The following is a 25,966-nucleotide window of genomic DNA, read 5'->3' as shown; positions in this document are numbered from 1 at the left end:
ATGGTTTATATTGTGTTGCAGCCATTTCTTATTAGGAGAACATGGGAAAGCACAGGAATGATGATTGTAAGCTCATGATCCACAAATGACAGATGCTGAAGATGTGATTCAGACCTAGGATCAGCAAGCTTTCCTTTATTCTTCTGCAAACTGAATGGATCAGGCATGGGAGGGCCAATTTTCTGATTATGGAGATGGCCTGCAGGTTACAGAAGGAATATGGGTTTTATAGTTTTGAATATTTTGGACTTGCGGATTGCACAGTCATGGACTTAATTTTGCTGATTAAATTTTAACTTAGGAGGGCAGTTGTAAAAAGGTTAAAATTCTTTGTTATCTTGCTGCGGTCCAGCCCTAGCAGGAGTCCATGGGTTCCACACTGGTAAACGGGGTGCAGGGAGACAGTGTCGGTGATGGATAGAGAATGAAAGACACAGACACTAGTTCTGGTGCAATCAATCCCACTTTATTCTGGGGAAGGCTGGGTTTATATATATTTTTCTTCAGGCTATAATGGCAGTCTTGTGGTTAATATTAAAGAAGTTTCCAAAGCATAGGCAGGAAACAGCAACCTTACAGATTATCCTTACCTAATCACAATTGTTTTAAGAATATTTAACTAAGTCAATGAGCTAATACAATGTTTATTTCCTTAATATCTAAACTCTATATGATCTAAGACTACTCTTATTACTTTTACCGTAAAGCGATAAACACATAATGTCATGTGACCATCTCTACTAGGTCCATCTGGTTAATATCTAAATTGCTGAGTTAAGGGCTACAGGAGGGCAGTGGTCACAGTGGTTTTCGTGGCCAAGTTTTTTTTTTCTGAATAGATTACATTGTCTTATGTAGCTCTTTCTTCCAGAACTGGGCATTGTGTACCAATGTTTATTATAGGGGTGACCTATTCTTTGTAGGAAGGAAGGAATGTTGTGGAACCTTATTCCTTTACCTTACCACCACACATAAACAAAAACATCATCTGGATTAAACCACTCTGTAGGAGATGGGGAGATCTATATCTACCTTCTCTAAGGGCTTGCCTTTAGGGGGGTACCAGGCCTTGCCAATGATAAAATAAGCTGGTCCATATCTAGTAGCTACTGTGAGAGGTGCTTTGTGCTTAGAACTTGGGGAAACATTGTTATCTATAAGTTTCTGTGCCCCAACACGTTCTGGCTTTGCCAGTAAATGCAGTGTTTGATTTTTAACATAATAAAAACATTCTTCTGTAGTGCGGTTAACATCACAGGGTTTCAACATGTGTTTTGTCTCCATGATGTTTTTCTGGAAATTTATAGAATTATTCCCATCACCTCTAGCAAGATCCCCAGACTGAAGTGAGTAATATATTATTAGGAAAACTCCACAGAATAACATCCAAGCTAGGAAGGCATACATCTGGCATGCAATCCTTTTAGGATGAGTCTTTGCAATCATCCTTAAGTGGAACTCTGTCAAGCACTGCAAGGAGAGCCAGGTGCCCCCGCATTATCTGGGGAAATAGGAGTTCAAATCATGAGTGAAGAGTACTCAAATATTGCCCATTGCTGTTCTTTCTCTGAGATCCATTGTTTACCAGAGTTTCAATAATTTTCTGTGCCTCCATTTAGGACTATTTTGCAGTGGGGAATGGTCAAAGTTCAGAGCCCTGCATTCAGTATCCGCCCCTTTCCTTCAGGGCTTATTGTTATTAAGAAAAGATTTACTGGGAGGTTAGTGCTTGACTAGTTTCCCCTCTCTTCTACAAGGTGCATGTCTGTTTAATTTTCTTTGGGAACTATCTTGTAGGAATATTATTTACCATCACCCTTTGTTGAGGAAACGATGAAATGGCATGCAGAAAGAAGGAGAAACCAGTTTATTTTACACCAGCGGTCCCAGAGAAGTTTAGCACTCCAAAATTCTAAGCCCTGATCCACAGTTTCTGACAATAATTATTTGTTATTTGACATCACCTTAGACCCATCCTATCATTGGAGATTTTTCTTCTTTAAAAAAAACATCCTAATCTACGTGACTGAAGGTCTCATGCAGTGTCTCTAACATAAAGTGTCCTCACAGAAGAAAAAAGAAGAAACAACTTCTTTCACAGACACCTATTACATTGGAGGAGGAATGAGTTAGAATCTTAGTGCAGTTATGTACTGGTCAATTCAATTTCCTGGAGAAAGGCTAAGAGAGAGGAGGGGAATTGACCCTTCCCCAGGTACTAGACTCTGACCATAACATTTTTGTAATTTCATTTCACAACCAGGTCTGGTTTTGACATCACTCCTTCACTCAAAAAATGTGAAGAAAATGTTACCTGAATATTATGGGTAAAAAAAATGGAAGTACTGAGAAATTGAGCAGTTTTTCTGATATCCTTGCAATTTGTATGTATGTTTATGCTTGTTTCTTGTACCAGTGATTGAACTCAGAGGTGCTTAACAACTAAGCCACATCCCCAGCCCTTTTTCATATTTTACATAGAGACAGGGTCTTGCTGAGTTTCTAAATTCTTCACTAAATTGCTAAGGTTGGCTTTAAACTTTCCATCCTGCCTTTACTTCTCAAACTGCTGGGATAACAGGCTTGTGTCACCATGACTGGCAGCCTTGAAATTGATTAGAATGTCAAGGGTGAAACTCAGGGCATATGTTAGTCATGGGCCTCTTTAGAGTAAAATTCTCATCATTTTTTATGTATAGGAAGTTGATCCAAATCAAGAATAAACCCGTTTGAGAAAGGAGATGGATGTAGGAAGTCATGTCTTTCACCTAATTTCTGTAGCTAAAGCACCCTTTGAGATTTGCTTTCATGTCTTTCAGTGGGTCTTGCCTTTCTTTTTTCCCCTTTGTCTTATTTTACTGTGATGGAACTTTTTGCTTAAAATGTCTAGTAAGTGTTCACATTTTTTTCTAATTTCCAGAACATAACAAAAATGAACTTAATGAAATCAATCCATCTGAGATCCATGGAAAATTTCTTCACTGAAGAGAGTGTGCATGGTTCTTTTTGGCATTGCCAATTTCCATTGTAAGTGTGAAAGCATTATATTTATATTAGAAATAGCATATATAGAGAGGCAGCCCTCTTCATTGTTGTTAATGAAGAAGAGATAATTTCTAGCCATGACAATTTGCTTTGAGGATCATACCAACTGCTATTATTGAAAGATATGTAGTTCAGTGTTTCTTCATGGTTCCATGGTAGAGCACAATCTTTAAACAATTCCAAACGGTTGTAGAATAATATTCATATAAAACATAATAGAAATGAACACATACAAAAATAAAATGAAAACATCCAAGATACACACAATGCAAATTATATGTTGGTTTGTGTGGCATTCATTGTAAGATGCTGTGTCTGATTCTAAAGGTTGAATCTGAATATCTGTTCTGAATTTTCTATGACCCAGGCATAGTCTATAGCAACCACACCTACTGTCAACATGTGGAAGGACATGACTCCAGAATGTGGAGACTCTCCCATAGGATGTCTGGCCAGATCTTAGCAGGGCAGTTGTTCCTCTGGAGGAAACTGCCTGAGTGGTTTTTGATGATAAATTAATAGCTCTTCCCCAACACTTAAAATTCCAATGAGTTTTGATTTATATTTAGGTTATCTATCAATATTTGGCCTGTTGTGAATTAAAACAGAATTTATAAAACACTATATTCACATAAAATATTGTGTACATATTACATTTTTAACTTACATAAGAGTGGCATTGTTGTAAAGTTCTGGAAATCTTTAAATTAGAATACAGATGGATTCCTCTCTTTATATAGTTTATATTCATCTTTTGTCATGTAAAATGTGGGAAATTCAACTATACACTCTTGGAAGAACGAGCATGAACAAAGGCAAATAATATTTTGCTATTATAATGAAATAGCTTTGAACTTATGGTACCCTAGAAGAAACTCTGGTCTTTTAGGATCTACCTTGACAACACTGTTCTATATTATTAGATTTTAACATGCTCTATTGCTCACAGTGACTTGTTTGTACATAAATATCTTTTGTTATTTTGAAATATTTGTTTCATTCTAGTGACTATCTTCCTACTCACGTCTTAATTTCTGAGCCCCATTTTTTCTAAATTTAAGCTTGTAATATATGACTTATTGGGCTTTTTCATATACTTTACTGAGGTATAATTGATTTATAAAATCTTGCATGCATTTAGGTTGTGCCCAAAGGAACCTTCAGCTCTTCCAAGATAATAAATGTATCCATTTCCCCCAGAAGTTCCTTGCTTCCTCTTTATTACCTCCTTGTTTGCAAGAAATTGCTGCAGTGTCTTTTCTCACTCTAAAATTTTAATACATTAAATAATCATATATTTTTCATGTTCTTGTCTATCTTCTAATAGAATATTGACTTTCACATCTTCTGTGTATTGTTTTCTTCCTTTGTGTACTGATTATTTCTTTGTGTATATTTTAATTTGTTTATCTATTCACTTACTCACTTTTGCTATACATGTAGAATATACATGCAGAACTGTACTTGAATTTCTCTTGGTTGATGCCCAGGAGTGGAATATGTAGACCATGATGTAGGTGTACACTTTAAGAATCTGCCAAACTCTTTCCAAATAGATAACCACATTACATTCCCAACAGTGTGTACAAAGTTACAATTGTTCCATGTTTTCATCAGTCCATGTTCATGGTCAGTACTTTTATTTATTGTTAATGTATTTTTCTCATAGTGGGAATTAAACTCAGGCTCTTAAGCATGCTAGATAAATGTTTTACCTCTGAGGTATATCCAGTTCTCCTTTCCTTTAGTACTTCGTATTTTACATAAGAAGTCAGCCAAAACTCAGGTCGTGATGATTTTTATCTCTTGTTTTAGAAGGTTTTATGTTTTTAACACTTATATTTAGATCAATAATCATTCACACTTAATTGCTCATAGTGTGTGTTAGGTTGAGAAAAAGAGGCATGCAGTTATGGTTTGTCGCTAGCTCCCAGAAACGCTCCACAGATACAGGTCTCATACAAGGAACCATTTATTTGTGCAGACGTATTCACCTCTGCACGGGGAAAGGGGAAAAGGTCAGAAGAAAGATGGCACAAGGTTCATCTCAGACATAGGAATTTCACGGGGTGAGAGGAACCAATCGTGGAAGAGAATTCTTACAGACTGACTGATGGACCAATGACATATTAGGACATAATGCTGGAGGCAGGAAGCAACGTAAGCCGGAAATTCCTGTAACATGAGAGGCGGGCTAACACAGATTGACAGGTGGTGGGGAGGATGGGAAATTCCTGTAACCGGAGAGGCAGGGAAACGCAGATTGACAGGTGTTGGGTTAAGTCAGATTCCTTACATTCCCCCATTTCACTTTATATAAAAAAAAATTTTGCTCTCCACTTCTTTCTGAAGCCTTCTCTCCTTCCTGCCTGGGTGACTGGGGTTGGTTTTGCAGGTGAGATGTAAAAAGTTTATTCTCCTCCCAGGCTTCCAAAGGCAGATGATTTTTGTGGACTTCATTTTCTCGATTTGACTGATCCCCTATATCTGCATTAACTGCCTGTTCCCAATTCTGACATCATTTACCCCTCTAATACTAGGAACTCCGTCACTGCTGTAGGGAAAAGGGCCGATGACCGATCTGACTTCTTCGAGCTGGTAGTGGACAGCATGGGGCAAGCAGTTTGGAGGTTCCTTTTTAGAAATCAGGTCAATTGAGGGGTTCGTGGTAGAAGTTCAGTTGTGGGGAGAGCAGGCTGTAAAGGCATCTGGGAATGGGTGCTTCTATGGGAGAAAAACAAAAAGACATGAGTACTGAAATGAGATTGATACAATATAAATGTTGCAGGATCTGGAACATGCTAATGCATATTATAAAGATGACAGAAATCAATAATTCCTCACCAGGGGGCGGAAGAACTGAGAAGTTGTTCCCATGACAAGGCCTAGCAAATGCTGGAGAGGACAGGCCTTTATTTGGGAGCTTTAACATTGTCTGGGTTATCAGGAATGTCAACACAACATTTAGTAGAGATCTCTATACTTCTGTTATTAGCAAACACAGATTAAAGCCTACCTGTGTCTGTAGGCCTTAAACTGACTTAAAACTTCTGACTCTGGCAGTTTCTCTTGATAGTTACTATTATTTTTAAATGCCCAAGAATGGCTATGCTTTGGTTTTAACTGATTTGCCAGGTGTTTAAGATCAAGTTGGTCAAAGTGACCTGTTCCTGTCTGTTAAAAAGTCTGCTGAGTTTCCACAGGGGTAACTCATAGAGAACTTAAGAACAGCTTTTAGCCCCATTAGTGCCATTTGGTTAGGCAGGGTCTTTTCCATGATGTGGCTTTCTTTGAAAGCATCAGGGATGTTTCCCTTTTTTCCATGACCCTCCTCTGCAGCAGGTGCACTGAGTGATTTTTCATCCTCTAGTCTCAACAGTCTCCTTGATAAGGAGGTTTTGTGACCCAGAGTTGCAACACTCCTTAGAGAAGTTCTCTTATTTCCCAGGTTCAGGCTGACTTTGAGGGCAAGACCCAAATATGGACTTTCCTTGACCTCTGTATTTAAAATCTCTATTTCTAAGTTTGGTCTTAACCATCAAGAAAGTCAGTCACCATGCACAAAACTAAACTCAAAATGGATTAAGGACCTCGGAATCAGACCAGAGGCCCTGCAGATTATAGAAGAAAAAGTAGGTCCAAATCTTCACCTTGTTGGTCTAGGATCAGATTTCCTTAACAGGACTCCCATAGCACAAGAAATAAAAGCTAGAATCAACCACTGGGATAGATTCAAACTAAAAAGCTTTCTCTCAGCAAAGGAAACTATCAGCAATGCGAAGAAAGAGCCTACAGAGTGGGAGAATATCTTTGCCTCTCATACTTCAGATAGAGCACTAATCTCCAGAATCTATAAAGAACTCAAAAAACTCTACTCCAAGAATTCAAATAATCCAGTCGACAAATGGGCTAAGGAAATGAATAGACACTTCACAGAAGAAGATCTATAAGCAATCAACAAACATATGGAAAAATGCTCAACATCTCTAGTAATAAGAGAAATGCAAATCAAAACCACCCTAAGATTCCATCTCACCCCAATTAGAATGGCGATTATCAAGAATACGAGCAACAACAGGTGTTGGCGAGGATGTGGGGAGAAAGGTACACTCATACATTGCTGGTGGGGCTGCAAATTAGTGCAGCCACTCTGGAAACCAGTGTGGAGATTCCTTAGAAAACTTGGAATGGACCCTCCATTTGACCCAGCTATCCCACTCCTTGGCCTATACCCAAAGGACTTAAAATCAGCATACTACAGAGATACAGCCACATCAATGTTCATAGCTGCTCAATTCACAATAGCCAGACTGTGGAACCAACCTAGATGCCCTTCAATTGATGAGTGGATAAAGAAACTGTGGTATATATATACAATGGAATATTACTCAGCCATAAAGAATGATAAAATTATGGCATTTGCAGGCAAATGGATGAAATTGGAGAATATCCTGCTAAGTGAGATAAGCCAATCTCAAAAAGCCAAAGGACGAATGATCTCGCTAATAAGTGGAGGATGACCCATAATGGGGGGGAGGGAAGGGTTAGTGTTAGGTTAGAGTTAGGGTTAGGGAGGGGGGCAAGTATGGAGGAAGGAAGTACTGTATAGAGGGTAAAAGTGGTGGGAGGGGTGGGGGGAAGGGAAAAACAACAGAATGAATCAAACAACATTACTCTATGTAAATTTATGATTACACAAATGGTATGCCTTTATGCCATGTACAAATAGAGAAACAACATGTATCCCATTTGTTTACAATAAAAAAAAATAAAATAAAAAAAAAGAAAAAAAAAAAAGAAAGTCAGTCTCACCAGTCATAAAGTAAGAGTACTGGACTTTTGCTTTAATGTCTATAACTTTAGTTACTTACCTCCCTTTTATCTAATTGGGGTTTACATTATCTGTTCTATAGGTGATGGCTTACTATTCCAAGTTAATTTATGATGTTTCCTCTTGAAGCAGTACTTCTGCAAAATATTGATCAGGCAACAATTAGAGTTTATAAGGAAAATACAAAATGGAGTCATCAACAGTAAAACATTCAGTTTGTGCAATAGCTATTTTGAATTTTGGTTGAGTTCTCATTTGAGATTACAGTATTCTTTACAACAAACATTAAACTTTTGAACACAACTTTAAATGAGTTAAAGTCAGGCTTACTTTGGAGCCATTGTAATGTGTAGCAGGGTGGTGAGGCAGAGCCTTATCTCAGGTAATGTGGGGCTTTTCAGTGAGGGGCAAAGGAGTATATAAACACAGATTTTGAAGATTAAGCTGAGATCAGATGGAGCTCTGTTCTCTGATGGAAATGTGGATCTAAAGAGTTATGTTAGCAATCTTAGCAATCTTTATATGTGTGCAATGTTAGGTTATATATACCCTATTGATGGCAGGTAATAGAACATTAAATGATAGGTTTACCATTACAGACAAGTTTAATTTGGAGGACAGCAGCTTGATAAAATTTTCTGCTTTAAAGGCTTGTATACCTGGAAAATATGAACACATTTAATATACAAAAAATACTTATTGTAGAAAAAACCAAGACTACAGACAAGTGTGCCAATAGTATTTGCCGTCTCTTTCCTGTTGAAGAAAAGTCCTAGAAAAATTGATGTTAGACATTTTATAAACATTAATATTTTATTAGTTTGATGATTTAGAGACTTGTGTGTTAATTTTAAGGACATTTTACTTTTAGTAGTTTACCCAATTTAAATTGAACCTTATTAAATCACGTGACTTAAAAATATTTGGATCCATTTTTAAAATTTTAATTTTTATGCTGCTTATATTTAACACAAAAGCAAAGGCCTTGTAATATTTATTTCCATTGCAATGTAATGGATGTTCAAAAATAACTCTAGAGTTGGATAAAAAGAACTGATTAAAAATTATTAACCTAGGTCTGTAGGATTAAAATTGTGAGCTCAAAAATACAGCATTTAAGAAAAATAAAGTCCTGGAAGAAAAATGACAATGGTTATTAATTAAAGCATGAGAAAATGAGGAGAGAAAAGTTGAAAGGGAGAAAAGTTTTCTGAGTTGTAGCCGAGGAGAAATTTAAAATGGACACTTTTACATGTTTTTTTTTCTTCAGGTTTGAAACTGGTTTCCTACTGCGCCTTTCTTCATTTGCATGTTACTGTAACCCTTGACTGAGATCTGAATCTGAAAGGGGCCAATATGTTCTAGCAGAAACTTTATGCTTAGGTTCTTTTAATTTCTTGAGCCTGTAGCGAGAGCTGAGAGAGAAAGACAAGATTTGAAAATAAGGAATTAGCCAAGAGAACATGTTCAGGTTTTACTCCTTCCATGCCAGCCACCTCCCCTAAAAAAGCTAGAATGTGTGTACGAAACCATGTGGTGGGGGGACTTGGAGGGCTGAATGGCGGAGCGGAAGGAGAAACAGAGTGAGGCAAAGGAGAGAAATGAGCAGGAACTTCTGCAGTAGGAGGCCTGTAAGGACATGACTCATCAGCTCGATTAAACTTAGAAGAGAAAGGATTAAAAGGGGGAGGAGAAGCAGCAAGAAAGAAAGGAAAAAGGCGAAAGGGAAAGGTTCCTTTCCATTCACCAGGTTGCCCGCATATGTATTTAATTATAACTAGTACAATTAGGCATATAATTTTACCTAATATAAAGCTAGAATTTAGGGTGTCATAAATAGACCATTCTGACTTACTATCTAAAGGACAATTTAGCTCTGATTCAGGGAATAGGTGAAGGGGTTTGAGATGATTTACACATCTCAGGGGCTCGTTTGCTGGGGTGGATGTCCTGAATCCCATGGTAAACTGAGACCCACCTGGGTAGTGATTTCAGCATCCCGAGACCACGATGCCAGGCAACGAGAGGTTAGAACAAAGGCTGATAGTCACCAAGACCAATGACATATTAGGACGTAATGCTGGGGGCAGGAAGCAACATAAGCCAGAAATTTCTGTAATGTGAGAGGCGGGCTAACGCAGATTGACAGGTGGTGGGGAGGACGAGAAATTCCTGTAACCGGAGAAGCAGGGAAACGCAGATTAACAGGTGGTAGGGGAAGTCAGATTCCTTACAGTGTGTGAGGCAGAGCTCAAAATTATTTATTTATTTATTTATTTATTTATTTATTTATTTATTTATTTATTTATTTATTTACATATGGTCACAATATTTTTCCTGTACCATTTGTGGAAAAGATTATGTACTGACTTGGCATGTTTGTCATAGCTTGCTTGACCACTTAGGTGTGAATCTGCTTGTGTCCTCTGCTATATTCACTTGGTCTCATTGTCCTTACACACTATGATGTTTGCTGAGCTCTGCAATAGCTTGGAACTAGGTACTGCTGTTCTTCCAACTTCTTTCTGCTGTTTTGACTCTTCTATACTCTTCATTTTTTTACTCCATTTTAGATTCAGCTTTTCCACAAGTCTTGCTGGGGTTATGTTTACAGTTACAATCAATTAATAACTCAGTGTAAGAAATAATTGAGATATTAAAATATTGAATCTTTTCATATATGACAATGGCATATCACTCAATTTATTTAGGTCATTTAAATTTCTCTTAGTATTGTTTTATGTGCATAGTTTTCCAGGTATAGGTTTTAAATAAATTTTTAATAGCTTAGTTTTATTATTTTTTAATGTATATTGTGCTTGGGATCCAACTCATTAACTAATATATGCTAAGGAAGCACTCCAAAACCCAGCCATTGTGTAATATCAGTCAAAAATTTTTGATTTTTTTTTTTTTTGGCATGGAATAGGACAGGAAGATAGCAAGCAAGCAGCATGATTTTTTTTTTTTAAATAATAGCAAAGGTAATAAATTAACCGATTCCTCTGAAGAGAAGGGGCCCCAGAGTCAGAGCCTGGAATCCTATAGGAAAGTACTGACTTTGTCTTTTCAAAGGTTTTGGGCCCTCCTCCTTTTTCTATCTGCTCTGACTCCAGGCTCTTTTTTATTCATTGTTGCTTCCAATTCCCATGCCCACACATCTGTTTTAGTCTTTCTGGTGGGTCTCTGCTCATGTCCATGGTCATATTTGTTAGCTAGATATTTGCCTTATTGATGGACGCTCTGTGTTCTCTCACTGTCTGCCATGCCTTTGGCTTCCTCCTTTGCCATCCTGTCCTTATTGCTCGCACAATTCTAAATCTCCCTCAGATTTTTATATTAATGTTGGAGGCCGCTGCCCTATAGGGCCCGCAGTGGTGGCTGGCCTCACCCTATGGTGCCGAGAAGCCCAGCTGCAAGTGCTTTCTATTGGCCAACTGATCTCCTCCACGTCCGTGCTTAGCTCGTGATCAGTACATATTCTCATTACCCACCATTAAGTCTCCACGAGCCAAACGCCTGACCCATTAAGGTGATTGGCTGTTATATCCCATAAAGCTGCATATTTTGCATGGCGGAGGGAGCAAGCAAGGCAGAGCAAGCAAGGCAAGGAGGGCAGGCAGCAGCTGTGGGACGAGAAAAGAAGAGAGGCGGCCGTGGTGCAATGAGAGAGGAAGAAGAGAAGGAGAGAGAGAGCTGCGCGACAAGAGAAGAAAACGAAGACGGCGGCGGTGGAGGAGGAGGAAGAACCAGACACTCGGCTCAGAAGCTCTCACATAAAAATAAAGACCTTAAAACTTCATTTGAGAGCTGAGTCTTCATTGTACTCGCTGGATGAGATAATGTTTCTTTGATGGGTTATGAAACTTATTCATAAGTACGCACACTTTTTGATATCTGTTGTATATGGTGCTATATTAAAGTACAATTTCTGCTGCATGTAAAAAGCCATGCCTGCATTCCCAGCTACTCAGGAGGATGACAATATAACTAAAATCAGTCTGGAAAATTTAAAATAAATTAAAGGTGACTGGTTTTGTGAGTGTCCCTGGATTTGATCCTCAGAACAACCAAAAATATCATTTTTGATATTTGTTGTTACAATATAGAAGGGCAATTTATTTAAAATAATTTTTGCAGTGACATTAATTTTCAATTTTTTTATAACTAGTATCTGCAGAATTTGTCCATTTAATTGTTTTAATCTTTAATCCGTGAAAATATCTATTTACTAAAGAATATTTTAAAAATACAAATAAAATGAAAGAATAGTTATAATGTTATAATTTTTATTTTTAAAATATATTTTTCTTTGACTTATAACTCCAATATTTTCAATCATTTGATAACCATATTATTTGTTTTTTAAAAATACTTTATTTTGGAGTAGGTGAAAATTCATGTGCAGTTATAACAAATAAATCAGAAATGTATACTTCTCTCCATTTCTCCTAATGGTAAACCATCTTGTATAACTAGTATACTGGCACAATTAGTTTACTGGACTCTGTGTGCTCCAGTTTAAGCGTAGTCAGATTCACCAGGGTTACATGTACTGCCATGTGTGCATGCTTATACAGCTATTTTACATATGACTCTTCAAATGCAGATGATCATTCAAGATTCAGATTTATATCATAAGCATCCCTTGCAAAGATTTTTGTGTAAATTGGCATTATTTCCTCCTTAAATTATTTGTAAAATCTGTACACAGTGATACATGCCTATAATGCCAGGTATTCAACAATGTGAGTTAATGAATTACACATTGTGTAAATTTTGTGGATTGACTCTCTTTTTACCCAGCAACATTCTCCAAGCAGGTTGCTGTGTCTGTCAGTAGGTTCTTCCATGAGGATATATTCAGTTTGGTGGGTGCTTGTAAATCTAGTTGTGTCATATTTATATCAGGATATTTGTGGAACTGTTTCCATTTCCTTGGGATGAATGCCAAGGTGAGCCACTGCTGGGACCCATGTGTAGTTAAAAAGTGTCAAAGTATTTTTAAATGTGCTGTCTAATTTTTCATTCCCACCAACAGTATGTAAAGAGATCCAGTTTCTGTGCTTTTTCACCAGAATTTGTTTTATTTCACTCTGATGTATATGGGTTAATTTTTCACTGAGGTTTTATTTCTACGTTTGAACTGACTAATGAAATTTTTTTATGTCTTTACTTTCCCTCTTATTTTCTTGAATGAATACAGTTGATATTCCTCTAGATCTTGTATTCCATGGTCATATTAAAGTGAATTATTTCTTGTAGGAGATTTTCAGTAGAATATTCAATTGTGTTGATGCTGGATATAACTTTCTTTTCCTTCAGAGTCTGGTTTTATTTACTTTTCTTTATCAAACATGATAAAACTTCCAGAACTTTCCTTTTCTTTTCAGTGTGATGAGTTTTCATTGTGAGTGGTATCAAATTGTGTTCAATGCTTTGTTTTGCATCTACTAGAAAATTATTGATTTTAAAATACTGATCCATTTTTACATTACTAAAAATATTCTCATTTGGTCAAGATGTGTTGTCCATATTTTATATTGCCAAGATCAATTTGTTAAAATTTTTATAGATTTTGCACATGTCTTCTTGAGGTATGTTGGTCTATAGTTAATAAAACCTGGGCACATTGGTGCACATCTGTAATCTCAGGTACCCTGGAGGCTAAGAACAGGATGATTGCAAGTTTAAGGCCAAACTCAGCAATTTAGTGAGAACTCTCAAATTAGAAACTTCTAGGAATGAAGCCAAATGGTACAGCACTTGCCTACCATGTGTCATGCACTGGGTTTAATTTGCAGTCCAATAAAAATATAGTTTGTTAACTTCACCGATAAACCCGCTTGAGCCTACACTTAATGGAAATATTTCAGTCAATTAAAATTCTTTAATAGATACAGAGCTGTTCAGGTAATTTCTTTCTCATGTAAGGTTTTATACTTGTAGTCTTTTAGTGTCTATTTTATCAAATTTGTTGAATTTGTAGGCCTAAAGCTGTTTGAAATCTTTTTTTTTATTTCTGCACTCTCAACATTCATAGGCTCTCTAGTGATATTCTGGTTGCACTCTAAATGTATTCTCTTGTGAGCAGAGAATATATTTTGCATACTTAGAATTCTTTTAATTTTTTTGAGAGCTTTGTGGTTTAGACTAAGATTTTGTCATGAAAGTGTTCTTCCTTATACTCTGGATACCAATAAAAATTGTTGTATTGTTTTGGTGGAATGTTCCATAAATTAAATTAGGTCAAGTTTGTAAATGTTAAAATCTATATTCTTACAAATTTTCTGTTGACTTTTTAATTGAGTGGATTGTTGAGATCTCATAAAATAATTGTGTTTTTTTTCTCTTTTCTCTCTTTTTTTTTCTTTTTTTTTTTTTTTGCATGGGGAATTAAATTGAACCATATTCCCAGTCCAATTTTGTATTTTATTTAGAGACATGATCTCACTGAGTTGCTCAGCACCTTGTCATTGCTCAAGCTGACTTTGAATCATGATCCTACTGCCTCATCCTCCCAAGCTACTGAGATTAGAGGTTTTCTCTTTACTTTTATCAATTTTTTCTTCATGTATTTTTTAGTCTTTAGGAGTTCAATGTTTAAGATAATTTTGTGCTCATGTGGATTAACACCTTTCTCCTTAAATAACCTTCTTCATTCCTGATATGATGTTATCTACCTAGAATTCTTTTTTGTCTCCTAGAAAGGTATTACTAGGTACACCTAGTAATAGGACTGAGTGACATCATCATATACCTCCTGACCTGATACATGTGTACGTACCTATTATGTAGTCACTTAGTGCATGGGACTTCTCTGACCTTGAGCACATTCTCTATATTTAGGGATGGTCCCAGCACCCTCATGTTTTCACATCCTACCCTCCAGATCACTCTGCCAGTGGTGTCATTTCCCAGCTTATAGATGATGAGATATTCAGGTGGGACATTCCTTGCCCAGTGGACCCCTGATGGAGCTCCAGAGTCTGACTTCAAAGCTATGTCAGTCACTTTGGTCTATTCACAGTGCTCTTACTGAGGTGGTGAGCTGTGGATACATGATGTCTTTCCTTGGTTGAGGTAAATATTTTTTTCAGAAGAGAAGGTCTCAGAGGCAAGCCTTAATGTTCACTTCTCTTCTCTGCTGAAAGTCTCATTTGGGCTCATCTTGGTCAGCGTGAGGAGAGGCCAATTAATTGACTCAAGTGCTGTCTGGCTGAACTTTGCATTTGACCTTTGCCAGCCAACTTTGCCCTTTCCCATAAACATTCTCTGCAGTGTCCTTGGAGTTTCCACACATTTACTGGAAAAGGGACAATTTCTGTGGAGTGGCTGAGCTATCTTTCTTCCAGTGAAGCCAGCAAAACTCCTTTTGTGACTTCTCTGGCACCATAGGCTTACACAGGGGTTTATATTATTGCCAGCACTTAGAATGTCAGTGTTCATGATTCACAGGACCATTCAAACATGTGGGCTGGGTGGAATGTCCCCATGAAAACACAAAGGACCAAGCTTAAGTGTGGTGTGTCTCTGTCCATGTTCTCTTATCTAGGAAGAACAGAACCAGAGTAGGACCCAGGCCTTCTGAGAACACACCCATTACTTGGATCATGCTCACTCCTGCTTTACTTGGGATCATAGAATAGTCAATGTTCCCAGGATGCCCTGCACCAATCCTTCTGTAGGACTGCTATTTCCTGAGCTGCTTCTAAGTTTGTTTAATTTTTTATCCAACAAACTTTTAAACATTCATGAAAGCATGGTGAAATACATTTCCATGTATAGTAGTGTTCAGTACTTCTGGATTGGATGTTTAACAGTATAAACATGTAATTCTAAAGCATGAGAATCCTTCATTTTTTGCATTTCACTTACTATTGTACCTTTCTGTTTAATAGTTTGCTTGAATCAAAGTCTAGATAAATGGCACACACTGTTCTTTTGTTGAGCAGTATCTTTGCTTATCCCTCTATTTCCTCTTCTTGTTTATTTATTTTGGCACAAGGAATTGACCCTACGGGTGCGTAACCACTGAGCCACATCTGCAGCACATTTTATTATTTGAGACAGGGACTTGCTAGTTTTCTCAGAGCCGTATTAATTTTCTAAGTCTCACTTCATTTTGTTTTTTTTCTTGGTTTTGGTTTTCATAAGTGATGTATTCATATTAACATTTTTAAAGGGGAAAAACTGGGTGTTATCAGATTCACTATTCTTCTAAAACTACTAATCCTGTGCTGAACTTCTCCTGGAGGTAAGTCTCAAATGGTGGGGTCAGAAATATCTTATAGTGATAACATTAAGAAGTCACTTTTGTTTGCAAAGCAGGCCTTGGGAGCTGGCCTTGGTGGGGCACACACATTCTGCCATCCCAAGATGCTGTCCACAGGGCATCGCCTTCTAACCTGGACACAGGCCAGCACCAAGACTGGACCATTGGTGTTTCCATCCCTGGTGCCAATGACTTATTGTAACTGGGCTCACTGCTTCTCATGCCAGGAACCACTACACATGCCTTTCCTTCTCTGCCTGGATATTATCCTTGCCCCTTCTGGAAACTTCTGTGGTGACAAGCTGAGCTCTAGCCACATCACTGTGGCAAGGTCCAGGCCATTGTCTTTCACTTCTTAGCAGGTGCTTCCTATATCATATCTTCTAAGGATATCAGTTTTTTTTTATACTTATGGGTGAATTTTACTAGAAGAATAGGATACAAACTGAGTACATCAGTAAAAGATATGTCTCAGGAGTTATCCAGCAAAGTCAGATCCAGACTGCTGACCATTTCCCCTTCTGTGGCACCCAGGACAGGCTTCTGTCCAGCAGGAATCTCTGGACATGTGCAGATCATTTGTGCCCAGAGAAAACAGGCCACATGTCTGGTTATGAGGCACTTAGTGAGAGGCAGTCCCATAGAGGCATCATTTTACATGACACTCAGGGCTGCTGAAACATAGGCTCCCAGTGATGAAGCCAGATGCACATCAAGCAAGCTGATATATGTGCATAGCATTCCTGACAAGCTGCAATGACCCAGTCCATTAGTCATGTGGACAAGACATGACCATCAACCATGGCTATCAGACCACTCTGAGGACCACATTCCCTGTGGTGGGCCAAAGTTCAATCCAGGTTCCAGGTTCCCTTGAAGACATGCAGGGACTGAACAGCAAGACCTTCTCAGGGAACATTTTCCTTATGCTCCACATGTGATATTTAATACTTAACAGTGCCTATTAAATTGGGCACTGAGTGTGTAAACTCTGACACAGAACAAAACTGTTCACTCCCACCACCCACGGTGAAAAGATTCACAAGACGTTTCTTGTAGGTGCAAAAGGAGATCTCTCTTTATTGTTTTTCATGCTCATATTTATACATAAAGTAAAGGCAGCGTAAGCAAGAGATAGCCAATCACAAATAAGAGCACGTGAAAGTCCACCAGGAAGGTGTATGTGTAACAGGTAAAAGACAGAGATGCCTGTATAGATCACAAGCGCAGCACGGACCCGGTAGGGAAATACCCGCCAATCAGACGTGCTTCCTGTTATTGAGCCAGCGCCATGGACTCATCTTGGCACCTTGCCAGGCGCCATCTTGGAGAATGTGATGTTGGGGGGGGCACCCCCAACACAAAACCACATCCAGTCACTGCTGAACTGAGTTTTGATCTATGGTGGGCTTATGCTCACCTATAATGTACTTCCTGCTCACTACCAGCTAATGGAGTGCTGAGTGTATACAGACCACAAATCCACTGGTGTGAGCAAACCCCTATGTGATTGAAAATTAGTATGAGTCTCCTCCCACTCTGCTGGGGGCATATGAAGGTGTATTTGTTCCTTCATATTCCACCTCCTCCTGGCCTCTGTCTTTGTCCAAGTAGTTCCCCAGGTGTGTGTCTACAAGGACATCATAATATTTACAGGTGGTATAATATTTATTTTTATGCATTAAGATGCAGTACATGCATCATAGGCCTGGCATGGTCACACACAATTGTGATCCCAGTCACAAGGTGCAAGCAGGACCACCACAAATCTGAGACCAGTCTATTCAACATAGAGACACCATGTATCTTAAACAAAACATTCTGAGGAGCAGCTCAGTGGCACAGCACTTGCCTAGTATGTGTGAAACCTGGGTTCAACTCCTCCCACTTAAAAAGTAGAAAAGATTGCAGAAGCTCTAGACTTGAGATTCCTACTGGTAATGCCTATTTAAAAAGGAAACTGAAAAGGAATATGTTGTGTTGGGGGCTATGCCATGCAGACTATGCCAAGATGGCGCCTGGCAGCCAGCCAGAAGTTGTTTTGGTCACATCGGCAGTGAGGAGGTTGATTAACATAAGCACACCCAGGTGATTTATCATTGGCTGTATTCAATTAAGTCCATGCACACAACGTGTGCACAAGTGTTCCCAAGTGCTTCTCATTGTGCCTGTTTGGTTTTGACCTTTGCCATGATTGGCCAGCTAGCTCCTCGCCTAATCTTTGTCAACCCTACCCTTCACCTCCTGGAGGGGATATAAGCCGGCTCTCATGGAGTCCCGGGGTTCCAGGTTCCAGGTTCCAGGTTCTCCTGATTCTCCTGATTCTCCTGATTCTCCTGATTCTCCTGATTCTCCTGATTCTCCTGATTCTCCTGATTCTCCTGATTCTCCTGATTGATTCTCCTGATTCTCCTGATTCTCCTGATTCTCCTGATTCATGAATAAACTGTTCTGATTTCAATAGCCTCGCTACTCCTTTGTTTCCCATGCCAAATTGACTCCAGTGGATGGCGTCAATGTTGCAAATTATCAGGGTTTAAAAAGTCTGATCTTTTAAAAATTCCTTTAAAAAAGGCAATAACTGATCAAATTTCAAATTATTAAAACAAAACTTTAAATATATACAAAAGTCTGGCAAGTAATATAATGAACTCCCATATATTTACTCTTCAGATTAAAGAGTTACACTCCATGATCAATGTTGTTTCAATTAGACTTTTATTCTTTATCCATTTGTATCCTAAAAATAAGCAATATTTAAATTGCATAAACACTACCAGTATTTTATTGAGAATGTAGGGCTTCCTTAACTTGGGTACTCTTGCCTCAGTCTCCCTGGGGCTGGGGTGAGAGTCATGGTCTGAAGGAGGAGCTTCAGGAGAAGGTTGTCTCAAGTTTAAGTCCTGCTGGGTCAGGTGCCTGGCGGGGACTGCAGGTCACCCTGTCTGCATCCCTTGCTACCCATGTTGGGCCTCTTGCCTAGTGGTAAAGCATGGTGAGTGCACAGACAGCCTCTGCAGCCTGCTAAGGGGAGTGGTTTACCCATGAGATCCTCTGCCTGTGCACACCCCAGACAGTCCATGAAGAAAACCTCCTGAGCTAGGGCATCATTGCCAAGGCAAGTAGTGGCTTTATTTTTACTAAAGTTGATTTAATATAATTTGAAATGGTACATAAAAGGATTTGAAGAAACCTTCCTGTTTGATCAAGATGTGACCTGTAAGTCTGGATGAGAGGCTGAGAATTCTTTTAAAAGCCATCAATTGGCAGGTGGCACAGGCCTGTAGCACTTGAGCCCAGGAAGGATGAGGCAGGAAGATGAAAGTTTGAGGGTAGTCTCTGCAACTTAAAGAATTTGTCTCAAAATAAAATAAAAATAGTGCTGTCACTCAGCAATAAAGATCCCTGAGTTCAATTTTCAGTAAAATTACTTAGCTAAACAAATTAAAGATAAATCCAGGAAAGAATCTTCTGGAGCTGAATTGGTGGCAGTGCTGCCAAACAGGATGCTGAACCCACAGGTGGGTACAGGATTCCAGTGGGCCCAGGAGGGCCTCAGAGACCTGTGACAGTAGAGGCAGGGAGCCCAGACCTTGGACAGGCCTTGTGGAATCAGGCCCACTTGAGAAGCCTCACCAGAATCTAGCTATGCAAAGGGATTCTGAGGCTGGAAGGTAGAGGCTGCTTGAAGCCCTGGATGCTACCAAATGGGCAGACACTTAAGTGACTCCAGAGTGTGGTCTCCCACTAGGGATGCCCCTGGGCACCAGAGGGTCAGGAGTAAATGAGATTGGGACAGGAGGAATCATCAAGTGACCAAGTAGTTTTTTATGGCTGAAGACCTGGATGCTGGTCAAGAAGACATCCCTGGTAGCCAGAAGGACAAGCACAGAAGAGCAGAGCTGTTCATCAGGTCTAGAGGAAGAGCACTGAAGAGTGATAAGGTGTGAGTAGCCTCTGGACCTTGGAGACATAGAAGAATAGGCTAAAAGCAGGCTGTCCAAAACCCAGCTCCAGATGAATCCACAAAAAGATTTCTAAGAATAAAACAGAACTGCAGGCATTTTTATTCTCTATTTTCAACAGACAGAAGAGGTGTGCATTTGGGACTGATTTTTCAGCATATTCTCTGTCCATCAGAAAGGCAACCTCCCACAGCTTCCTCTTCTGGGCCCCAGAAAGGGAAGGAAAGGAAGGAGGGTGTATGGTCCATTATGGCTGCTGGAGCTTAAAGCAGCATGCTGTGTTTTGGATGTGTTTGGCATGCCCAGCAGGGTCCACTGTTAGTGAAGGTTTGTTCTACAGGGTGGCAGCAGGTGGAGGTGGGGCATCTTTGGAGCTTGGCCTAGTAGTTAGCCACTGGGTCAGTGCAGCCACCACAGGAAGGGGGTGCTCTGGGACTATGTGTGGTGCTGTTGGGCTTCTGGCTGCTGTGTCCAAAATGCTTGAGAACTATGTAGAGGAGGACAGGTTTATTTGTTTTTGGTTTTTAGAGGTTCAGTTCATAGTTGGCCAATCCCATTGCTCTGGGTCCAAGGTTAGAACATGGTAGCAGAATTACATGGTGGAAGCTCCTCAGCCCAGCAGACAGGACGTCAGGAGAGGGGGAGGGGCAGGCCATGGGGAGGAACTGTAATCCACAAATTCTTGGCTCCTGTGACCTACTCCCTCCAACCATAACCCTGCTTACAGTGATCACCTAACTTTTCATTCATTTATTAAATCATAAAATGGATTAGTGCCCTGACTGGGTCTGAGCTCCTGTGACCTCATCAGTTTACCTCTGAAGGTTCTGCACTATCCCACATGTGAGCTTGATGGACAATCCAGGTCCACACCATGCTGATCAATTTCCACACATAGATACTACAGGCCCCTGGGCTACAGATCCCCTCATCCAGGCAGTATTGAGGGGTACATTCATTATCTCTTCTCCTCTGCACCTCTGGTGCCTGGTCCCCAAACCTGTTGTACTCTGAGTCTTCCACCTTGAGATACTTTAATAGGTATCATTGACTGTTTTATTTCCCTCCCTCGTCCCCATTTCTCTTGCTACTGGAGCCTAAATCCAGAGATCTCCACCACTAAGTTCTTTTTATTTTTCCTTTTGAGATATGGCCTTGCTAAGTTGCTGAGACTGGCATTGTACTGTCGACTCTCCTGTCCCAGCCTCCAGTGTCCCTGTGCCTTTGCACCTGGCTTTTCTTAGCAAAGGTCAGTGTGTGGCAATGTGGATTTACCCAGCATGCACTTCATATCTTCTTGGGTTCCTCTCCTCCACTCAGCTCCAAATTCACCTCCATGTTTCACATGTTTGTACAGACAGTCCACACCCAGTGCCAAATATCGTAGTTCTTTCAGGATTCCACAACAAATCCCACACCAGGCAGCTCATAAACAACAGAAGTTTATGCCCTGGGTTCTGGAGGCTGGAGTCTAAGACCAAGATACAGCAGATTGGGAGTCTGGTCTCCCCACTGTGCCTCACCTGTGGTTGGGGCAGGAAGCTCACTGGACCTGAGTATGAGGCATGCAGGAAGTTTCCAGGCTCCTTACCTAGTATCTCCCAAAGGCCCTCCTGATAACATCACATTGAGGTTGAGGCATCATCACGAATTTGGAGCATTGCACATTCAGACTGTAAGAGCACAGGGAAGGGGTTCAACCATGGTGGCCCCACCTCATGCCTGGTTCAACTCAGTTGTGATGCGAAGTCTGGGCAAAGGGGTATCCAATCTTTGATCCAGTTGCAGATCAGTCTCTGATAGCACACCCATAGATTAAAAGCACCCAGAAAACCACGTCATATATATGAACTCACACAAGTAATTTTATCAAGAAGACAATCAGAGCATCTGCCCTGAAGCAAGTGAGTGAGTGAGACAGAGAGAGAGAGAGAGAGAGAGAGAGAGAGAGAGAGAGAGAGAGAGAGAGAGAGAGAGAGAGAGAGAGAGAATGGCTGGGAGGTATTCTCAATTAGTGGAATTTTGTGGGCTAACTACAATCTGAACAAAGACTGATGAGAAAGTTTGTGGGCTAATGATCTACATTGTAAAATGGTTTGTTGGGAGGGGGGGCAAAATAGTGGCACCAGCACTATGGAAAGGAGAGATGACTGGAGCCTTGTTAACCCATTGTCCCTTCATTGACCACACCTGAACCTCTGCACTTGCACACCCTGCTTCAGGAGGCCACCTGTGCCCTGTTGAGGTCCAGAGGAAAGTATACCACAAGGCCCATTTGTTGAAGTTGGTCCCCAGTTTGTGGCACTGTTTTTACAGGTAGAACCCTTAGGAGGCAGGACCTGGTGGGTGGAGGACCTGGCCCTGTCATTGTTTGCATATCAGCTTCCATGAGGGGCACAGGCCTCCTCTGCCACACTCTCCTGCCATATTGTACTATGCTGCCATAGGCCATAGCAGCAGGGTCAGGTAACCATGAGGTGAAATCTCTGAAACCTTTTCTCCTGGTGAGTTGTTCACCTCAGGTATTTTGTCACAGCAACAGAAACTGGACTCCCATGCCTTTAACCTGCAATAGGCTGAACCCTAGATACACCATTAATGACCTTAACTCATTAATGACTTAACTCCCAGGGGCCAGAACAAGAGAACTTGGAGGCCACCTGCTGCAGGTCTTGATGCAGGAGCCTCAACAGTGTGTGTGCTCTGAGGGGTGCTGGGCACAGGATGGGGAGCCAGATTCCAAGGCAGTCTTCTAGCAGATGGCTGTGAGCCTTTCTTGTCCTGGTTTAATTATCATTTAAGGCTAAAACTCTTCTTTCCCTTCTTTTGTGGAAGTTGTTTCTGGGCTTCCATAAGATTTTGCTTTAACTCTATTTCCCAGGAGAGCTCTTTACTGCCAGTCTTGAGTAGGGATTGGAAGGGGGCTAGCTGACTTTCCACCACCCAGATTATTTCAGACTCCTTCTCCTACCTGGATCCTGTGCCTCATGTCTCCACCTCCCAGACTCCTTCAGAACCCTACACACCTGCCTGACCCTCATGCACCCCATCCCCACATCCCAGACCTGCTTTTCTTTTCCCTGTGCCCACCTTCAGCTGAGAATAGAGCCCTGCCATGGAAATTTACCCATGTCTGGGTGCTTCTGCCTAAGCACTACCTGCATTCTCCTGGAGACCGCAAAGTCCTGGGGCTGTGACTTACTGTGAAAAGGAAGTGAAAGAAAGGAAGTGGCAACCTAGAGTGCCTGGGGTACTCCCAGGGTTCCCAACAATCTTGACTGAGCTAGATATTTTTTCCAGAAACCTCTTCCTTTCTCCCACAGAAATTGCCATGTCTTTTTCTTAGAAGCCTCTCCCTGAAACTTGGGTCAGGACCTCCCATGAAAAGGGAGAGAGGGTGCTGTCAGGACCTCTGATCTCATGGGGTTGGGGGCAGCACTCCCCATGCACCCTGCTTGACTTGGAAATATGGAAAAGATTTAGAGGCTGCCAGCCTCCCCTCCCTTTCACCACCCACCCTGGACATTTGGCTAGATACTGGAAGAACCCCTGATTTTTTTCCCCTTCTAGGCCTGGTCTCCAGGCCCAAAGTGGGAGGGGAGGCAGTAAGAAACTAGGGTGGGTAAGGCTCAGAGACTTCAGAGCCCAAAAGAGCAATTCTGGATTGCAGAGTGGCCAGGTATGCACACTGCACCACCAGGTTGCAGGCCCCCAGGACCCTTTATGCCAACATGGACATCAACATGCTTGCTCACTGCTCATGGGTACCCTCACACACTCTGTCCTCATGCACACTGTTTATGCACACCCCAAATACACTCCCAAACACACAAACTCTCCATTTGCACACTCAACATACACACACTTTGTGGACACTCACTCCTCATGCACTGTCCACATGGACACTCAATCCTCATATTCACTCATGCACACCCCACATGCACACACACTCATGCACACACCAAATACATATTCATTCCTCATGCACACTCACTCCTCATGCAACTTTCATATGCACAATCACTTCTCATGGAAACTCCACATGCACAGTCACTCCTAATGCAAAATTCACATACAACTCCTTATACACATTCCATATGCACTCATGCCTCATGAACACTGCACAAGCACACTCACTCCACATGTGCACTCCACACGGACACTCAACTCCTCAGCACTCTCTGCATACACACTCAATCCTCATACACACTCCACATGGCCACCCACTCCTCACACTCTTTCCATGTTTACACTAATGCACTCTCCACGTACACACACACTCCTCATGCACCCCACATACATATACCCACTCCACAAGTGCACACACCATCTGCACAGAGTCACCACAATAGGTATGCACACAGCATACCCAAGTTGCCTGAACATCTATGTGCTTGGAGGCCTCCAGGTCAAGTGTGACCCACTGCTGGGCCCAGAAGTAAGCTAGGCCTCCTCCTGCCCTACAGAATGGGGCTTTGTGTGAACTAGGCAACACTGGTGCCTGGTTGTGCACAGGTACAAATGTTACAGATGCTGGAATCCACAGAGAATGGAGTTTATTTCAACTCAAGTCTACCCACATTCCTGATTAGGTGCCTGAATATCTGGTGGCCTGAGACCCTTCAGATGAGTGTGCCAGAGCATACTGTGTGTCCTTCACATAGGGGGATCCAAGACTGTGAGAGTATTTGGGGAGAATTTTGTATTTCTGGATGCCAGAGCAGGGATAGCAGTGCAGGCCCAGTGCTGCTGGACAGGGGCCAAGGCATATAGGACCCTCAGATGGAACCACAGCCAGACCATGGCCTCTCTCACCGTCAAGGGGTAATGGAGGAGTGACCCTGCTGAGCTTCTGACACAGTCCCATGATGAGGCTTCTTGTCCCTAGCAGGCCTGCTGGACACCTGGCTCACTCATCAAGCCTGGAGTACAGCAGGGACACCATCAGGGAAGTCAGACCTCCCTTACGGCTGCTTGGCTGCACAGGGTGGTGACTCCTAAAGACTCTTGACTGGCAAGCAGCCCAGCCTCAAGTCAACAAAAACAAGAAAACCTACATGTGTTACCATTTTGAAGACACCCTCATTTTCTCTAACAATTCTAAATTAACCAATTTGTCAGATATCCTCCTATGTTTGAATCTGAGCCCTGATACAAAGCATCATAATATAAATGCAAAGTCTGTGCAGGGACAGTCAGATCCCAGTCATGCTGTGACCACCTGGAACAAACTAAGTGCACTTGGCCACAAGTCTCTACTTTAGAATCCTATGTGGTCTTCATAGAAGTCTTCAGTGCCCAGTCTGAGAGTGAATTTTCTTTCTTTCTCTGTTTTTAGGGAGGGAGCTTAATTTAGGAAAGCAAATTCCCATTCAAGAGTGTAGGTAAGTTAACTTACTGCCTAGGGATCAGTCACCTAAGTAACTTGAATAACCAGAGCTCACAGTGAGAGAGTAGAGGGTAATGAAGGGCAAAAGCCTTCTTTCAGACAAACAGATGTATCATTTAAGCATGAGAAATGAAAAAGCGAATGAACTAGTCAAACTCTGTAAACACATAAGCACAAAAAGAGAAACAGAGGCAGCATGGACATCCACTCTGAAGTTGATATGAAGTTCAGGGCAGTCAGCTCAGGTGGGTTCTTGGCATCTGTGGCTTTTGGCCGGGGCTGGTCTGGTGAGGGGGCCAAGGTCCCAGCTATAGCAGAGGTTGGAGCAGTGAGTGTTCTGCTTTGTGGGTTCCTTCATAGCCTGGCACATGGCTCAGGAAGGACAGCAGGGGTGTAGGTGGCTCCAGGGTCAGGGCCACCCCAGTATAGGCACTGCCAGAAACAGGCTATGTGCTTTTGTA

The 25,966-nt window shown here is 41.0% G+C and overlaps 1 long non-coding RNA gene across 1 annotated transcript in view; it reads left to right on the top strand.

The window, feature by feature from the left end:
- Positions 1-1,617: 1,617 nt before the first annotated feature.
- The window catches only part of LOC306652595, a 696,764-nt gene continuing 672,415 nt past the window's right edge, over positions 1,618-25,966 (top strand). Inside the window, exon 1 of the long non-coding RNA XR_013761485.1 lies at positions 1,618-1,721. This is a non-coding gene — a long non-coding RNA (uncharacterized lncRNA). The remainder of the gene's footprint in view (positions 1,722-25,966) is intronic.

Source organism: Sciurus vulgaris (assembly GCF_902686455.1).
Source record: "Sciurus vulgaris genome assembly, contig: HiC_scaffold_587_arrow_ctg1, whole genome shotgun sequence".
In the NCBI taxonomy this organism is placed as follows: Eukaryota; Metazoa; Chordata; class Mammalia; order Rodentia; family Sciuridae; genus Sciurus; species Sciurus vulgaris.
Note: the sequence above shows the minus strand (reverse complement) of the source record. Positions and strands in the feature narration are given on the sequence as shown.